Consider the following 20,053-nt stretch of genomic DNA (forward strand, 5'->3'; position numbering starts at 1 on the left):
AAAATAAATTAAAATGGTAGTTACCTAAGAGTCTGGATATTGCATTTAACACTAAGTTTAGAGTTCACTAAGGCACTAGTGAGGAACCTACTCTGGGCTTATCATCTGTGACTGTTCCATTGGGAAGAGCACCCGATCTCTCCCCTTAGATGGCACCAAATCTTGCTGTGATGCTATTAAAGATGCCCTGTACCTTCCAGGCTATCAGACAGGCATGTGAAATCTTTTAGTTTTTCCTGAAAATTGAACTCCTGAAAAATATAAGAAAAAGTGTGATTTTGATGCAACATGATGGAGAGCACCTTAAAGAGATTCCCTATTAGGTCCCACTCTTCAGAGCTCTGTCTCTGCTCTGCTTTCAGAAATTTCTGAGACAACTTCAACTTCATCTTAAATTCTACTGCGCTTTCTGGGGCTATACTGTACTTTTTTTTTTTCATTACTTTTTTAAAAAAGATTATCTTAGAGTTGGTATTTATTGAAGATGAAAGAAAAAGGAAGAAAGAAAAAGAATAAAAGAAAACTAATTCAAAACTAAACTAGATACTGTTATAGAATAAATATTTATGTTTCCTCAAAACTTAAACATTTGTGTGTGACAGCCTAGCACTCAAGGTGACCCTACTAGGTGGTAGAGGGGTTGTGAGGTGATTAGGTCATGATAACAAAGCCATCATGGACAGGACTGGTATTCCCATGAAAGAAGCTCAGGAGAGCTTGTCTCTGCTGAAGGCAAGTCTTGTCCCTTCCACTGTGAGAACTCTGCAAGAAGGTGTCTATGAACCAGGATGTGGGTCCTCACTGGACAAGGACTGCCAGCACGGTGATTTGGGACTTCCCAGCCTCCTGGAAGAGAAATAAATCTCTATCATTTACAAGTCACCCAGCATGTAGTATTTTCTTAAAGCGTCTCCAGGAGACTAAGACAAATACTTTAATTATTCAGTTCTGGTCTCACCAACTACTTTTTAATGTATTATGATTTCACTCTTACGTTTGATGAAAAAAAAAAATCTATCTAATTTTCCCTGTAGTGTTCTTAGATTCCAGAATTAGTCAAAGGCTCACAGATAATAGCCTTTGTCTTCAATATTCAAAGTACTTTTATACAATTTCTCAGTAAGACTCACCTGTTAGGGTTAGTTAGAAGATTAGAAGAAATATGTAAACATCAGCTAAGATGTGAAATGTTCCAAATAAAAGCTGGTTGCATTTGTCTTCCTACAATGAGAGACTATCTGCTTCCAAGGTACAATTTCATTCTTAATGCAACAGAAGACACCAAAACTGATCTCTGGAAGTATATTTGGGAATTTTCTTTTAGCCATCTCTGTGTGCAATCTTAGGGTCTTGGTAAGAATAATTTGAAATTGTGTTTGTTATTTTGTCATAAAATTTTTGTTAAACTAAAAAAGATCTGATTTTTTTAATCTCTAAATCTTTCTATCTTGACAATCAGGGTTTGTATATGAAACAGTGCCCTTGTCAAGAGAAACTTCACAGTTATATGAATACATTTAAAGTTATCAGTTATTGATTTACATCAAATGACACTTCTTACATATTGCTCTGGGTGAAGGATATAAGAAAAATGTTTGTCCTTGGTCTCCCATGGGGAATTTCAATCTCAGAAAAAGGAGCAGATTCATTTTGTAGAAAACAAAATATTTAATATGAGGCACTATTTTGTGATCAGACTAATTTCTTTATTGGGATTCAATTAGAGAAAAATATTTCTTATCAACTGAGATCCTCATAAATATGAAAGAGACACCCAAACTTCTCCATCCTCACATCCCATCAAGGTAACCAGTCACGAGGGAAGGGAGTTCTGAATAGAGACTTAGCCCTAGAGCCAAGACACAGACTGGGCAACCGTGCTTGGACACATATCTGAGGCTCAGTGCTGTTGCCAACCACCTGGCCTGTGCAGGGCTCTGCACTTAAACAGCTGGGCAGAAAAGCTGCACTGTCAGAGCTAAGCCCAGACAGATGAAAGGCATGCATAAGGGGTTCTAGCTAGGTTGGAGACCCCTTCCCTACCACTACCATCTGAAGTCTGTAGAATTAGGGAGGAGCATTGTCATTTCCAGGGATCTTGATAGAGATCAAGATCCTTGGACAAGGAAAAAACTGCTTAAAATAAAAATTGATGAAAGAAATAGAAATACACATATAAATGAAGAGATATCCCATGTTCATGGAATGGGAGAAGAAACATATCACTGTACTCAATGTGATCTACAGATTCAATGTCATTCTAATCCAAAATTCCAATACATTTTTCACATAAATATAAATCACCCTAAAATTAATATGAAACCACAAAAGATCCCAAGAGCCAAAGCCATCTTGAGCAAAAACAACAAAGTTGGAGAAATTACAGTGTCTGATTTCAAAATACATTACGATGGTATAGTAATCAAAGCAGCATGGTCCTGGCATGAAAACAGATATGTTGACCAATGGAATAAGATACAGTACCCAGAATTAAAGCTGCACATCTGTAGTCAATTGATGTTTTATAGAGGTGTCAAGAATATAAAATAGTGAAAGGATAATCTCTTCAACAATGGTGTCAGGAAAACTGGCTATCAACCTACAGAATAATGAAAATGTACCCTCCTATGAGAATCAACTCAAAAAATATTAGACTTAAAAGTGAACTTCAAAATATAAAATCACTGAAAGAAAATATGTGGGACTTTGACATTGCTTCAGAAAGTGATTTCTTTACAATACAATCCCAGTAGAACAGGAAACAAAGGCAATTGAGGTAGTATGAGACTACAAAGTTCCTACACGATGGAAGAAAGAATAAAATTGCTGAGAGACAACCCAGAAACGGGTAGGGAATATTGGCAAAGCATTTATAGAATGAGAGGCTAGTATGCAAAATACGGAAGGAACTCAAACGTCTCAGTAACAAGAAAATGTTATTTCCTATTTGAAAATGAGCTAAGGATCTAAACAGACAGTTCTCAAAAGAAGACCCACAACATGTGTGCCCAAAAAGATTTATGAGAAAATTCTCAGGAACAGTAATCATTAGGGAAAAGCAAATTAAAGCCATGTTGAGACATTATCTTATAACTGATAGATAGAGTGCCATCAAGCAGCATGGTAACCAGTGTTGGTGAGGATGTGGAGAAAGGGCACCCACGCACAGTATGGGTAGGAACATAAATCAGTATAGTCTCAAAAGTCTGAAAGTAGAAGTGCCCTATGGTCCAGTAATCCCACTTCTGGACACATATCCAGAGGTATTATATCCAATATGTCAAAAAATTATCTCCACCTCCAGATTCATTACAAAATTATTCACAATAGCCAAGATAAGAAATCAACCTAAGTGTCCATCGATGGATGAGTGGATTTAAAACATGTGCACAGGCACGCTGAGCTACTACCGAGAAAGAAATTCTGTCATTCACCACAATGGGGATGAATCTAGAGGACATTATGCTAAGCAAAATAAGCCAGCAATAGATTATGTCACGTGACATATGACATGTCACATGTGGAATCTACAAATGTACATCAGAATCTAAAATAGAAGACTCTAAAATAAAGTAGAAGTGGAGAATGGAATGGTGGTCACCAGAGGCCGGGTGGGTGGAGGGGTGACGGGAGGGGGAGGTGCTGGCGAAAGGGCATGAAGTTTCAGTTACACACCAGTAACAAGCCAGGGAGATCAACTGCATAGCCTGGTGCTTCTGGCTTCTGATCCTTGGCATCCTTCTTTGTTCCTGGCAGCTCAACTGTGGCCTCCACCTCTGTCCTCACATGCCCTCCCCCTCTGTCTTTTCTAGAAATCACTCTCTCCTTGTCAGGACACCAGTGTTGAATTTAAAGCCCACACTAAACTACCTCAACTCAATTACAGATGCAAAGTCCTCATTTCCAGAAGGGTCACATTCACCCCACACTTAGAATAATCATAATTACAAATGACACTTATATGGAGCTTCCTGTGCACCATGGACTACTTCAAGCCCTTAATTATATTGATTCATTTAATCATTGCAATGGTTCTAGAAGTAAGTACTCACATTACTTCCATATCACAGAGTAGGAAACTGAGGCAGGAGAAAGGTTCTGGAACTTAAAGGGTCACTTACTATGGATTCAAATCATAGGAAATGGGCTAAGAAGTTGATATGTTTAATCACTAAGGTTTATAGCCTCTAAAATAAAGTTGGACTAAGTCCATGAACCAAGCTCTAGAGCACCTAGAACCTGCACTTGATGACCAGGTGAAACAGACAATGACAAACATCAACTTCTGCAAATACATGTGTGTTTATTTTAGAAAGAGCTGGGGAGATGGGTTGGGTCTGGTGACAGATTGCTTATCCTCTCTGTGTGACCTCAAACAAATTCTTTAACTTCTGTTTCACACTTGCTAATTATTGAAGATTCAACAAATTTATTATTTATAAAGTTTCAAACAGTAGCCAACATCTACATTAATATTATACCACTTATTATCACCGTTGGCACTGACAATGGATTCGGAATTCTCGTGTTTACATAGCTGAGCTATGACAGGGACAGCAAACCTATGACCAAAAACAAATGTTACTTGAACACGGATTTTGCTTCCTCCATTGAAGCCTGAGGAGAGTGGCTGACTGGTTTCAAAACAGCCATAAGCACCTTGAATGGAAAGGAGACTCTTTCCTCTTCTGCCCCTGGAGCAGGAGTCCCCACTCCATTGTGGGAGAGCCACCTGGAGCGTGGGCAGGTGTTGTGGTGACCACGAGTGCCCTGGGACAGCGACTGCCTCCTCGCCCACCTTTCTGAGCCTCCCTGGTGAGCGTGAGCGTGGGAAGTGCAAAGCCCACATCCTAAGCGTGAAGACAGATTTCAGCTGTGAGTGCGAGCTGGCGTGTGACCTGACTCATCAGAGGTGAGCAGACAACCCAGCAAGCCCCACGCCTCCCCCGTCTCTAGACAGGAACGCCTGAATTTCATCTAGAATATTTTTTTTCTGTTTGTTTCGCCCTTTGTTCTCGGAGTACCAAAATAAATGAGAATAGTATCTTTGATTTAGCACACCACACACACACACACACACACACACACACACGCACACACAGAGAAATGGTTTATTTGCCTTTAACGTGGTGGTGGCTTTCGGCTACTGAAGTGGAACTCTTTGAATTGAGATGGATTTAGGAATGTGAAGTTTAGTTTGATTAAAAAGAAATCTTGCTTAAAAGCTACCGTTCATCACAGGGCTGTCAATGTGACAGCAAAAGTGAATGATTAACCAAGAATAAATAAAAGCAAAGCATTGTATGTTACCAGGTGCCCACTAAAGTCTATTCATAAAGTGATGTTCATTTTCTTCCAGGAATAACATAATGAGGGTATGTGAAAGAAGGTTTTATATCCACCATTTCTAAGTCACACGTGAGTCTGGGTCTGGTGGTGGAGAACAGAAGTTTGTGCAAAAGCGAGTACACACTCCCATATACAGATGGTGGTGAGCAGGCATGAATGGCGAATTCCCCCAATTTGGAAAATACTGACTTTCTTTATTTTCCTACTCCAGGCCTTAGCTCAGGTCTAACATACAGCAGTTTGGGAAGAAAAGTGAGAAAATAAAACTTCTGTTGCTGCCTGTAAGTTAGAAAACAGACCCCATTCAGTAACTTCTAATCATGTTATATTCTTTGCTCAAATATATTGTCCTTTGCTTTGCTTTCAGTTCAAAAACGGTAGCTTGGGACAAGAGCAAATTTAGAGTAGGGCAGGAAAAAACTCCCCCGTCTTAATAAATATACCAGGGGCTGGGTGGGAATGAGCCCAGCAAGGGCAGAGTGCCATGGATTCATGGTAAAGGGATTCCCAAGGATACCACAAAGAATTCCACAAGTACATGATTCTTCAGGAAGATGACTCTGCTACATATTGAAGCATTTAATGCAATTTAATGAAAATAAGCAGATACTCCATATTGAAATGCACATATGTGTTACAGATCGGGGCTTTTCATCAGTAACATAATAACTCCCCTTAGGTTTCATAGTACTCTCCCAAACAGGCAGACAGACACATGTGATACTGGTGGAAAAAGACTGCTCTGCCTTTGTGAGATATGTCGTTGGATTAAGCTGATCAAAACAGAGGTTGTCCATTTTGTTTCTACTGGGCCTTTTTGGTCTCCTGACAAATTTCATTTACTTTTACTTTTATTTTTTTTTTTAATAGAAGAGTATCTTAAGTATATGAACTGCATAATGTATGATGAGTCCATTAGGAAAATTGGACAAGTTCTCCTTGGAGATGGAATTTATTTGGTTACATGACATTGATTATATGTTGTCTGAGTATTCACCCCCAGAATAGGTATGTGAGTTATTTTTGCACACATTTCCTAAAACATGCAACTATGCCTGATGAGTAGGTATTTTTAACCCCAGTGGACTGTGTTGTAATTAATGCCGATGGGGAAACCAGAGGCAGGAATCCCTTTAGCAGATGACACTCTAGCACACTTCCAGCAAGGGTCCCCTGGATGACTAAGGTAGACGGCTCTACAGAGGCAGGGACACTGGCTGGAAACCACTCCTCGGGTCTCAGGGCACCTTCTCTGCAATGTGCCAGATAACAAACGTTCCAGGATTTGCAGGATGTGTGTGCTGGGTCACAACCCTCTGCAACTCCACCATTAAAAACAGAAAGCAGCCACAGATAGGATGTATTGAGTGGACATACTCGGTTCCAATAAAACTTTATTGAAAGCTAGATCTCCAACCCCTGATCTAGCCATCACACTGTTTTCAAAAAAGGTAAATAATTTGGTGTGAATTTTCCCACAAACTTCAGTGTCCCCTTGGTTTCATATTTATTTCTAATTACATTTCTTTACATTTTAAAAGTTGATGTAACTACATTTAAATGTTCTGTATCATGGACTTTCCCTCAGATGATCCTTTGTTGAATGCCTTAAGTAAATGCAATTTATAGATCCTATTATATTCCAGAACTTTCTAATTGCAGTTAACAAAGATGTTTGTAGGAAAGAAAAATAAATTTAAAATAGGGGAGAAAAAGGAAGCACCAGGTTAGGGTGAGGTAGAAAAATAAGATGCAAGGGGAAGAGATACAGAAAACACAGGTCTTGGAATCCTTGCCCCTGTGAGAAATGGAAGGGGTCTTAGGGAAGACCCTTCCCCTCCGCTGACTGAAGATGGAAACACCACCCCAGAAGTAGCACTCAAGGGATGAAAGCTCACTTGTGTCACTGTTAAAGTATGACAAAATTCTTCTGTGGTCTCCACCACCAAAGAATAATATTGTACCTATAACTTATTACACTTTCAAAAAGACATCTCTGTTAAACACATTGATTTCTTCTTGTAGTTTGAAACTTTTGGTTAAAAAAATATATATATATTATATATATATGTATATGTATATGCTATACAATTGCTTAATATGACCTTATTTTTAGGACACCCATCATGCTAATAGAAGGCCTCCCGAGTCGGGCAGCAATCTGTGGTGTTAAAAGTGGAAGGGGCCGTTAGGGTTAGGGCACCAGCTGAAGCCCATCTTGCGTCCGAGCCCTGGGCTCAGACACCACCGGAGGCCAGTCTTTGGAAAGGGACTCGGGAGAAGCCCCCAAGAAAAGGAATACGTCCTTCAGTATGGCACAGGCAGGCTTTCGCCCAGACCACCAGACGGGAAATCCCTCGCCGTCCACCTGGGCGTGAGAGGGATCCGCAGCGAGTGGGCTGAGCCCGGCGTGGGATCAGCACCCAGGCTGTGAGCCCAGAAATCAGGAGCCAGGGGCGCAGGCAGCCCAAGCCCAGCACGCAGCGCTCGCTGGGCGCAGACCAGCAGCCGGGTGGGGCGCTTCTGAACAAGCAGGGAGAAAACCCCACTGGTCAGCTTACCATGTAGTGCAGAATCCGTCAAAGAGAGAAGGGGCAGGGAAGAGTGGAACAGAAACTGGAGTAGCAGAATTCCTAGGAGCTCACAAAAGTCTGAAATCCAGAGGAAAGCCTTACAACACTTCCAGGAATCGCCGTTTCACTCGGAAAGTCTGGTCAGCTCGCTGGTGGTGACACCCTAGAATCCTCCAGCAGGATAAATAAAAGCACGTGGGTGCCTCCCCAGCAGGAGCTGCACGCATGCGCATGCGCACAGGCAAGTGGCCCCAGAGGACAGAGGAGGACCTCGTGTACCGTGGAATGCTAAAGTACAGTTCACCTTAAAAACCGGTGCCTTTGTAACCGCCTCCTGAAACTGCACCAGTTACCTTTGTCAGGGAGAGGTTACATTTATTTGGGAGGAAAACCCTCATTTTACAATTACAATCTCATTGAAAGTGTGATAGAGTGCTGACTCCGAATCAGAAGTCCAGGAACACCAAGCAGCTCACATCCCCGAGTCAGCCTGGAATCCCGCTGCCTACCTGGACTTCCCTCCGCTTTCCACCCAGCAGGTTCTGGATTGGAAATAAATCTGCTGTGAATCCTGAATCAGCTGCGCCGACTCTCTGGGGACTTCTCAGCACTTCAGTACCCATACCTATAAAATCGGGATAAGAGAACCTACCTCATAGAACATAGTGAGGGTAAAATGAGATAATAAACGTCGCGCGCTTCACTGGAGCTCTCCAGACGACAAATCTCAACAACTGCCAATCAATGCCCTGGACTTGTGGAAAGTGGCAGCATCAAATGACAAGCACATGTTGCATGTTGACCTCATATAGTCTTGTCACAGTTCCTTCTCAAAAAAAAAAAAAAAAAAAGAGAAAAAGAAAAAGAAATTATAAGAAATCTCTGTCTATCCACCAAAACAATAAAGTGGAATTTTAGTACCATTGGAATTCTTTAGTTATATCTACTGTGTTTAATTATATCCTAAACAGACTATGAGGAATCAAGTTTATTTTCTTAAGCTATGACTAGTAAAACATTCACGTACACGTACATTCAGTTTCACTCACAGCTGTATTTCTTTCAGTATAACAGAATACTTTTTCCTGATACTTCTTTTACAAATCCCAAAATCCCTACCTGCTCAGCCACGGTAAGCAGGCTCAGCTTTTCCCTATGTGTTGCTCAGCTATCCGTTACTGTAACAAATACCTGAGACAAATCAGCTTAAAAAAAGGTAAGGTTTATTTTGGTTCACACTTTTGCAGGTTTCAGTCCAGTGCCACCTGGCACTGTTTCTTTGGTCTGTGGCATACATTGCATCATGACAGAAACAGTTACAGAAGGAGGCCCCTTCATCTCATGGATGCTGTGAAAGAAAAAGAGGGAGAGACCTGTGTCTACAGTGCCCTCAAGGAGACCCCTGATCATAAACCCCCAACAAGGCATCACCTCTTAAAGACCCCACTACTTCCCAATATCACCACTCCAGGAATGAGCCTTTAATACATGGCACTTTGGGGACATTCCAGACCCTGACAGTAGCACTCCTGATTAATTATAGTTAATATAAAGGGTCTATTAGAAGACTCAAAACCTAACCACAGTATGTCACGATAAGTGATGAGGGTTTACTAAAAATCACAGCTGCTTTAAAATAAGTTTTATAAAGTGTACTATGAAATTCTGTTCACTTTCCCCTGTCCAGCTCTCTCCGCAGTTAGCAACCTCTTCCTATCTTCCTCCTGTAGCCGCTCAAGTCCATTCCAATTGACAGGGACTCTCCCCTTAGTTTAATTAACCTCCTCAGGAAAAGAAAACCCTAAAATGAACCAACTTCTTAGGCAGGTCCTTAGAGAACAGCCCAGCCAATGGCAAAGGCCAACCTGGCCTGCAGGTCCCACTCCAGAGAGGCCTCTGGTCTGGGAAATCTCCTGTGTCAGAAATGGTTTGAATCCCTGCAGGGTGCACTCGACCCCTGAGCCATTCCCCTCTACCCAGATTCCCCCCAGGCCAGGTGGTAGCAGGGAAAGGCTGGCAACCCCAGGGCTCCTGTGTTGCCCTGCCTGCCAGTCACCAGCAGAGAGACAACAGGACTGAAGTAGGAAGAAGATGCTCATAGCTCACTCCATTTTGAGGTGTCTTTCTCAGTGAAACTGCTTTGAGGTTTATATTGTCAGAAAATAAATAGTACTGTCATTTATTTTTGTTTCTCCTAAAAAAGTCAACAGGGCTGATTTAATGTATTTGTCATGTTTAATGATATGATATGTCATTTTTGGGTGTGTGTGTGTGTGTGTGTGTGTGTGTGTGTGCGCGTGTATGTGTGTGTCTGTGTCTGTGTTTCTTTCCTTTCTACTTTCTGGAATATGTATAAGTTGCTTTCTGATGTTGGTACAGGGGAGGGGATATTATGATTATAGTTTCCTTAAGACTTCAATGCTGCATGCCTCTTTTCTACCTAGAAATTATCTATTCTTTTCCAAAAAGGTATTCCAATGAGGGTCCCTTGTGATTCCCTCCATTCCCTGGTGGAGACAAATTAATCAATATCTCCTCCGCAGTGCTTCTATGCCTCACATATTCTTCTAATATAATATAATAAGTTGATTCTTCTCAACCTTAACTCCATAATTCCTCTTGCTTAGAAATCTATCTACCACATAGAATGAGTTACATTATTGACTATATTTATGCCAATGAGACAGATTACTGGTTTGATTTTTCAGATGTTAAATTTGGTGAGCAGTTGTTTTGCCACTGGTTTATCCCCAGAAGAACAAAACTGTACTTAATACAGATGGGCACAAGTGAACAACACTCATGATTGGACTTGCAGAAAACAAAACAAAAACAAACAAATAAAACTTCCATGAGCAATTTTTCAAAATAAAGGCAAACCAAAGAGATTTGCTATTATGCTGCTAAAAATGACATCACCATTTTTCCCTATTGGAATGGAACTTCGTTGTTTATACTGTGCCATATAGATAAATTATCATAAAAATTATTGTCTGACTTTTCCCAAACTGGCTTTGTGAGCCCGTGTGCGTGCGTGTGTGCATGAGTGAGTATACAGAACAGAATTAGTTCTTGCTCCAGTGGCTGCTTTCTGGAGGGTGCCCTGAACAGCAGCTGCTGGCAATTGTGTGTGAGCATGAACACAGAGTTGTGACATCTCTCAAAGTAGATCAGTGTTGCTCCTTCACTCTGATTGGTGGAATTCAAGCCTGAAACGTATACCTTTATCATTAATTGCTATTTCTCTGTTTTAGCTATAGTACAGAGTATGGGCAGTTTTTATTAAAACCTCAAAACTGCCACAAAAATAATTCAGAAATATACCAATTAATTTTCCCCCAAATAATTTCTGCTCTCTCGGAAATTTAATTCATTTTCCTTGCAACCATTTCAAGAGCAGCCTTTTGTCTTCATGACAAGTCCCTCCAAGAGAACTCCAACCTTGTAAAAAACAAAAGGAAACTTTTGCTTGCTATTGATATTTCTGTAAGGTTCAAAAGATTTTGACATATTTTCCTCATTTCCTGAAGTGCTAGATGGGAGTTAAAATTTCTCCCAACTAGGAAATTGGACACGATAATTCAGTTATTTGACTAATGCCACATACTGATCTGGCATTAATGTTCAGAGCAATCAACCTCCGTTTCTTGGAGTTTATTTTTTAATATGTTTCTGTCTTCCATCCTGGGAGCTAAAGGGAATGTAATCATTCCCTATTTTGCATTATCTCCTTCAAAATAATAGCACTGAGGAGAGTTAATAAAGGCCGAGGAGCGTGCGTAAGAATTGCCCAGCACCTCATCACACCCGGCAAACAGCAAAGAAGCGTTCCAGGCAGGTGATAAAATTGCATCTTGATGGTACAGAGCCCGAGGGTGTGTCCTGGATACATGAACAGGGCTTAGGAGTCCCTGTTCTTATTTATTGATCTTTGTCTCTTGAAGACTCCAGTGTTGTTGATTTTGCTAGCTTGGTTCGGTTCTGGTGGTGACAAGTGCTCCTTTAACTCACATCTGCACTGAACATCCTCCCTCCTGAGCAGCCCTCATGTCCCAGCCCTGCTTGTGACCTCGGGGTTGAGAGAATGGAGAGTGAACTTCCATTTGTTCACAGTGCTGACTTTTATGTATACATGTCTCCTATGTGGCATTTTGTTTACTGGAAATTAGTGGTGCAGTTTTAGGATAAAATGTAGAGACTTACTGCACCAAAGATTAGATTATATGAGAATGTTAAGTCTGTTCTAAATTCCAGCTTTATAATCAAGCCAGAGGGAAAAAATGCTCCTTCTGGAGATCAAATGTTTGGCAGCGCTTCAGGTGGAACTGGGGGCTACAATCCTGGAAAGCTACTGAACACGAAATAACATCACTGCGAGTTTGCAGCCCGGTGCCAGCGGGTGCCAATCGTCCTCATAAATATTTATGAGTGGTCTCTGCCATCTCATTAGAATTTAATTCAAAGACAACAGGTGCAGGCCGCTCTAGCCCGAGCTGGGCCAGCTAACTTTGTGATGGTGTTCCAAGTTCTAAATTTAGAAGGATCTGTAGAGGGCAGTCTCTGAGACCTGTTTGATATACTCACGATAGCTTAAAAATGCTGGCCAGGCCCAAGTGTCAGGGCTTTGCATCTGGGGAGTTGTAGTGTACTTTGAGAAACAGACACTGAGGGAAGGTTTACACAAATAACCATTCGGTTCTGTCTGTACAGAGCAGGGGAGCAGAGGGTCTGTAGGAGCATGTGTCAGGAAGCCCTGTCCCAGGAAGACTGTTTGGCAGGCCTGATGGGCCTTGCAGGATGGGTAGGAGTTCATCAGATCAGGTGGAGTGGGAGAGGGACGGGTGGGGACAGTCCAGAGAGCTGGACTGGAGGCAGGATGGCACATGGTTCCTTTTGAAAAAAAGAGAGCAAGTAAGAGTAGAGAGAGGCAGTGAGCCAGGAGGGGAGTGGCACAGAATGAGGCCAGCGAAGCCATCAGAAATGGGCACTTCCCTTTGCCATTCTCAGCCATCCTCTGTCCATCAGATGCACTGGACAGACATCAGCTGAAAGCTTGGTCTGTACCAGACCTTTTCCTTTTTACTGGGAATGTGGCAGCGATTGAAAGAGGGAGAAAAGCATTTCTCACACAGCTTAAATGCTAGCAGGAGACAATAAACACGTAGCAAGCCAGTAAGTACTGTGGAGAAAATAAAATGGGGAAAAGAGGACCTCGAATAATGAACTCAGGGGTGCTATTTACCGAGGGGCTCGGGGCAAAGGGTTATGTAAGGGGGCCTTTGACAGGAGTGAAGATGTCAATCAAGAGCAGTGCAGATATCTGGGGAAGAGCGTCTCCGCGGGCAGGGGTCTTGGTCCGGACTCCTCACTATAATACAGGTAGCTCATGAACTTGAATTTTAATGTTTCCTTCAATAACTCCTAACTGCAGCTTAGTATTCCCTTCAAGTTTGAATTTTCTTTATAATTGGCAGGAGTCCTGCCAGCATCTGTGATTTTGTCATCAAAAAAACTTACAGATATTTTTATTTTATATAATACTGTCCAGACATCTTGAAATACAGTTATATTTATGACTACTTTGACATTATAGGTATTACTAGATATGCTGCTGGATCGTGTTGTTTTAATGAATTGATAAAGCAGCATATGTGCTACTATAAAGCAAATTTTGTCTAAAATATTTTTGAGAACTTAATTTCAATATTATTGGTGACATTTGTCGTTCTGTAAGTTCTCTTTTATGCATCTGAAAAGCACCATTTTGAGAAATGTCCACCTGTTTTACATAAGAGCAAGACTTCCGGGACAGTTCGTGGGGCAGGACCTACCAGCAACCTGTGTGGGAGGACAGAATGGACACCCTGGTTGGGGAATGTTTTAGAGCCAACTCAGAGGTCATTGAGGGGTAGAGGAGGCCATGGTGGGGGGTGGTGTGTTATATGCACAGTGAGAAGTTATCAAAGAGTTTTAAGTTAAGAAGACACATTGAAAAAATTCAGGAAGTTTAATGATAAAAATAATTAAGCACTAATTAATACTCTGCAATCTTTACTGACTAAGCTAATGGTCTTGCTCCCTACGAGAGTCCTTGGAATACTCTGCTTTCCTCTGGAGCTCTTTGCTTGTTAAACCAAATGGTTCAGGGTCAGGGCCATGCTGCACTTTATCAGTTGGAAATTAAACCATGTGAGTTCGAATGCTATCTAGAAACGATTTCCTTCTCTGCTTTCAATTATCTACATGCTGAGCTCTCTAAATAGGCATGGTTTCCCCCAGAACGTTTGCCTCCCCTCTTGTCTTAATTTCTTTTACATCTGCAGTGTCAGAGTTTCAGGGATAAGAATTAACGTTAAATAGCAGCTTTTATTGTCTTGTGTGTGAGGAAAGAAGGCAGATTCCTTCTTATCCGTGCTGCCACTGTGTGATGTGGTGGAGGGTCTTCCTGCCAGACAGCCCCTCCTAGACAGTGGTGCCTGCTAACCCCTCCTCCAGCGCCACTACCCGCACTACTAACTACCCATGGTGTGCATCCTCCCCCCCCCCCCCCCCCCCCCGTGGCTCTTTCTTGTGACATGTGAGAAATAAGAGCTGTGATCATTTTCATCCCACCATGTAAAACAGGTAGACACTTCTCCAAATGATGCTTCGAAGATGCCCAGTTTTAGGTTAGCACTTTGGTTACTAACCAGTGAATTTTCTTTCTCCAGTTAGAAATATACTAGGTATTTTTTTTTCTCTTTTCTTTCTCTACTTTTAAAAAATTTACTAACTCTAATGTTCTTTTCATACTCTTGCAGTAGAATACTTATTCATTTAGATGTTCCTTAGATTTAAAATTCAAGGAACCCCTTTATGTCATAGGTTAAACTCTTTTCACTCCATACTTCTTCTTTCCTTCTTAGTTTACTTGTTTGCTTTATTAGTTTCTTTTTTTTTTTTAAGATGCTATGTGCTAGACCTGTTTATTGAAAGGTACTTTTAATTTTAAGATGAAGATACCACTTTAAAATACAGAACTTAAAAGAAGTGACTCATGAAAAGACACTACCCAGGTTTGTTGTTGGCAGCCAGGTCTTTGGATGGGACATCTACAGTCAGTGCTTCCTGGGGACACCGACTTGGCCATGATAGTGACTGCTTTTGTACATTCATTTGTCATATATTAAGGAGTCTTAACTATTGGACATTTTGACATATATTTTGGGACCTTACTTGGCTTGATTCTTTGCCTCCATGAAACTTGCAGTAGAGTGGACGAGGTAGAAATCTAGCCCAACTTTGAGTCATACGTTCAATCCTGAGGTGTTTTAAAACCTGCCAACACCAAGCATGTGGTGCGTAAGTATGGAACAGGAAACCAGCACACCTGCCAAAGGGCTGATGTGGCTCCTAACCCCAAAGAGTACACTCTGGTAACCCAGGTGATGGACAGGAGCATTCTGGGCAGATGCTTTGGCATTTGCAGCATTGAGAGAGGCCAGGGGACCATGTTAGGACACTAAATAGAAGAAGTGAGCAAAACCAGAGTGTGAGGACTCTGTGGGGCATATTAAGCCTTTGAACCATATTTCCAAGGAATGGGGGGAAAATAAGCGATTTACACCATGAAATTAAAGCATATGACTTGGATTTTATAAAATAAATGATTCAATAGTGTTCTGCAAATGAATTTAATAAAGAAGAGCAAATGTTGGGTTTGAAATGATTTCAGTGAAAGCTTGTAGCAATGAACTAAGGAAGACTTGAACCTACTTGGCCAATGAAAAGGAAGGACAAGCAATAGAGCTTTGTGTGGATCATGCATGGGATGAGGAAGAGAAAGGACTTCAAGACGACTCCCCACGGGACGGCCGATTTTAGGAAGACTTCTCTCAATTGCCGGTCTCCGATCCTGACCAAAGGAAGTGTGGTGAGGAGAACAGAATGACAATAACTCACTGTCTTCCCCATGCAACACGCTGCATTTTATTCCCTGCCTCACTTTGATTCAGAGGACCAGAGGGACCAGAAACAACCAAGGTATGACCAGCCTTGCATGTAGAAATAAGAAAAATATGCCAAGCATAAGTTCCAGATCTCTCTTCCCCCTGACTTGTAAACCCAGACGGAAGCCTTAAAATCCAAGTAGGAATATGGTTTTGATAAAGCAGCGCCCTCTGATATTATCCATCATTTCCACATTTCTTTCTTTTATTTTTTAAGATACACTGAAAGCATTATGGGTCTGGTGAAGGCAGACATATTAGACATGTTCTAAATGCCAATCAACTTGGAATCCACTAGTATTTATGACTGACTGCTTGAAGGATTATTAAAAAAAAACACCGTTGCAAAGGGACATATAAATCTGAGATAGACACTGGTCACTGGAGCACACACAGACAAAATCTAAATACTAGTAAAATTGGTGGGGTTCAATATGCATATCCAGAGGGTTGCACAACCTACCCATGATGGCTAGTCATTAAATTACCAGGGAAAACAGTGGATGAAGAAAAGAACAATAATAACTTAATTCCCTGACAGCTCCTTTTTATGCATTTAGTATTTGATTGCTTCCATGGGTGCCTGCACACATAAACATTTCCATGTGATTTTCATGGATCTATATCCAGGTGATAACCATCATGTAAATTAAAACATACTGCCTTAGTAGCAATTTTTTTCAAACCAGTTAGATACCTAAGAAGAAGAAGAGCTGGAATCAAGTGCACACCATGGAAGTTTAACAAAGAGTTTCCTAGACAGGGAGGAGCTGGTGAATTAGAGGACAGGTGTCCTTCCCAGCAGTTCCTCAGTTCGAGATGTAAAAAGTGGAGGACTGGTCCGCAGAAAGGTGGGCAACTAAGGGGACTCATTGAAATTCAATACTGGACAGTCAAAGGAACCATAGCAACAAGGAAAACTGGAAACTTTGAACATGATTTGAAAAATAATCCGTTATAGATGCACCAGCTTGAGCTCTGAGAGGAGGGGCAGAGGCAGAGAGGGGACAGCCAGGTATGTCCTGGGGGAACCTGGGGAATAGAGAGGAAGCTTAGCTTAATGGACTCAGAGGTGGGGGTGTTGAGTGAAAAGCAACCAAACTTTCTCACCCTCTGGGAAGCTGACCCAGTAGGAACTGGGGGCTCTGGTGTGGGAACTATTTATAAGTGACTCAAGGTAGGGAGCAGAGCAGGAGATCGGGACTCATAAAGGAATTCACCAGCTGACCCAGCAGTTGCCTGTTGTGGACTCTGAAGTGTGCTGGACCAGGGCTGAAAGAGGGGCAGAGAGGTCTGTGCCTTGAGCATCCAGGCTTGGGATACTGAGGAGACAGAGTTCCCTTTGTCGGTGGTGCCCCAGAAGAGCTATTGGGAAGGAGCATCTGCACTCCAGCTATGATCCTGGCTGGTTCCCATCCATCACAGTGAAGGTGAAACCTGTGGAGGTTTAGATTCTGCATCTTAAAAGTGGAATTTATGGGAGGCCCCTGAGACCCAGAGGTCCAGCAGAGATCAGCATCTCCCCAGCTATAGGGGTGTGGATCAAACCTCAAATACCCACTGACAGAGGTCCAAGGGGGACCATGACCGAATCTCAATGACTGGAACTTCCAATTCAGAACTCTGTACCAGCCCTGCTATGGAAGCACATTAATCACCAGTCTCCCCCATCCTATACTGGGAGTGGGAAGCTGAGAGCTACTATAGTCAGCTTCGGACCCTGGCAACAAGGGCTGGCAGCTTGATGGGAAACCCCAGCCCTTGACCCAAGGATTACAGAGACTCCATAAAATAAACACAAAAAATGGCACAACAGCATAAGCAATGAAACTCCATCTTGGCCAACAGTTTTGATCCCTACAAAGAAAGTAAGCACTTTGTCATTCAAATTTTTATCATTGTGTCTATCTTGTCTCCAATTTTTTAAAAAATGGGATTTTTTTAACTTTTTAAAATTTAAGTTTAATTTAAAAAAATTTTTTAAATTTTTTTACTTATTTCCATTCTGTGCGTGTATATATAAATAAATATAATATACAATATTTAAAAACATAATATACATATATAAGTAAATATATTTACAATTATACTTTCACTTTAATTACTTTCTTCACCCATTTATTATTTAGCCTTGGTTTGACTTTGGTGGGGTAAAATTATATGGGGGTTTGTGCTGCTTTGATCTTACATTTATTTGTTCATATCTTGGTTTTTGACATTATTTTCCTTTCTTCACTTTCTTTCACCACTACTAGCCAAAATTTCCTGTTCTCTCTTCCACTTTCTTATTATTTTATTACTTTTAATTATTTTTCTACTACTCCTTTATATTTGTCATTTACTATCTATCTCCTGCTTCTTCTTTGTTTAATTTTTTAAATATTTCAATTTTTTCTTGCCTTCCTACCCTATTTTCTCCTCATTTAAGGATTCCACTATCTGATGGAATTATATAGTTTAACTAATTCCTACCCCATTCGTGTTGTGGTTATTAATACAGTGGACAACATAGTAGACACCTCTTGCTTAATGTCTGATCTAATTTATGGTTGTTTATTGTTGGTGCTCATGTTAATTGGGGCCCTATCATTCCTATGCAGGTGGTAGTATTATAGGTGTCAAAGTAGACACTGGACTTTTAAGGCTGTACATCATTTACTAACATTATTGCTATTCCTGCCTCCCCTTCTCCAAAATGGACTGGAAATAAATGGGACACATCAAGTTCTTAGAGATCCCGCTTCTGAGTAACAGTCACAACTCAGTCAAGTAACAGAGAACCTCACTTCACACATGAAATAGTCCTACCTGAGCTTCAAAAATGCATCAATGCATAGAATAGGAGAGACAAAAATCCCAACCAAAAACCAGAACCCAAGAAGAAAGAACTAGAGGACCTCAGGTCCCACTCCTAGAAATCTACTCATAAAGAAATAGCAGAATGAGGTTCCTAGAACAAAAAAAGAGAGCTTTCACACAAAAGGACACGCATATAAAAAAGAAAAAGGAATCCATATTAATCCATATCAACGGATGCATAAGACCAAGACCTCTGAAAACACAATAAGGCAAGCATACAAATCTCCCCCTAAAATTCCCAATCCCTCAACAAAGGAATCAGCAAGCATGAAAATGGATGAAATTCCAGAGAAAAACTATTGAAGAGATGATCATAAAATATTCAATGAACTAAAAGAATATTTAAAGAATGAATCAAGAGAGCAAATACAGGTGATAAAAGATCATTTCAATAAAAAAATAGAGAGACGGAAAAGAAAATAATCAGAACTCCTAGAAATAAAGGATGCAATGAATCAAATTAAATATTCACTTAAAAGCATCACCAAAAGATCAGATTGCATAGAAAATAGAACTTCAGGCCTTGAAGACGTGGCATATGACCTTGAGTACTCAATATGCAATAAAGGAAAAAGAACATGATGATCAGAATATACAAGAGCTCTGCCACAACATCAAGGAACCAGGAGAGACACTGGGACAGAAGAGTCTACAGAGACACAGACTAAGGGCATTAAGAACACCTTCAGTGAGATGATAGCAGAGAATTTTGCTCACCTTAGAAATGAGATAAACCTTGATATAAGGATACAGAATTTCAAGTAGACAAGTTCAAAAAAGAAACTCTCCAAGACACATCATAATCAAAATTCTAACATAGAAAATAAGGAAAGAATATTAAAAGCTGCAAGAGAAAAATGTGAAATTTAGAGGCAGACCAATAAGGATAACTTCTGACTTCTTGACTCAGACACTAAAATCAAGGAGGGCATGGAATGAGATATTCTGAGGAGTAAAAGAAAATAGCAGCCAAGATTGTTATTATATCCAGAAAATCTATCTTTCAGAATTTATGGAGAAATAAAAACTGACCAGGATAAGAATAAAAGAATTCATAATAACTAAGCCTCTTCAAATAGTATTTAAAGATACATTGCACACAGATTAACTCAAAAACAAACCCCAAAGCTGTCAAATAGATGAAGCACACTAAAAGAGAAACTAACTAAATAAAAATCAAGACTGAATTAATTACAGCAAACAAACCAAAATGGCAAGAAATAACAGACATCTATAATAACACTGAATGCAAATGGTCTCAGTTCCCCAATTAAAGACATAGAC

Source organism: Sciurus vulgaris (assembly GCF_902686455.1).
Source record: "Sciurus vulgaris genome assembly, chromosome: 9".
In the NCBI taxonomy this organism is placed as follows: Eukaryota; Metazoa; Chordata; class Mammalia; order Rodentia; family Sciuridae; genus Sciurus; species Sciurus vulgaris.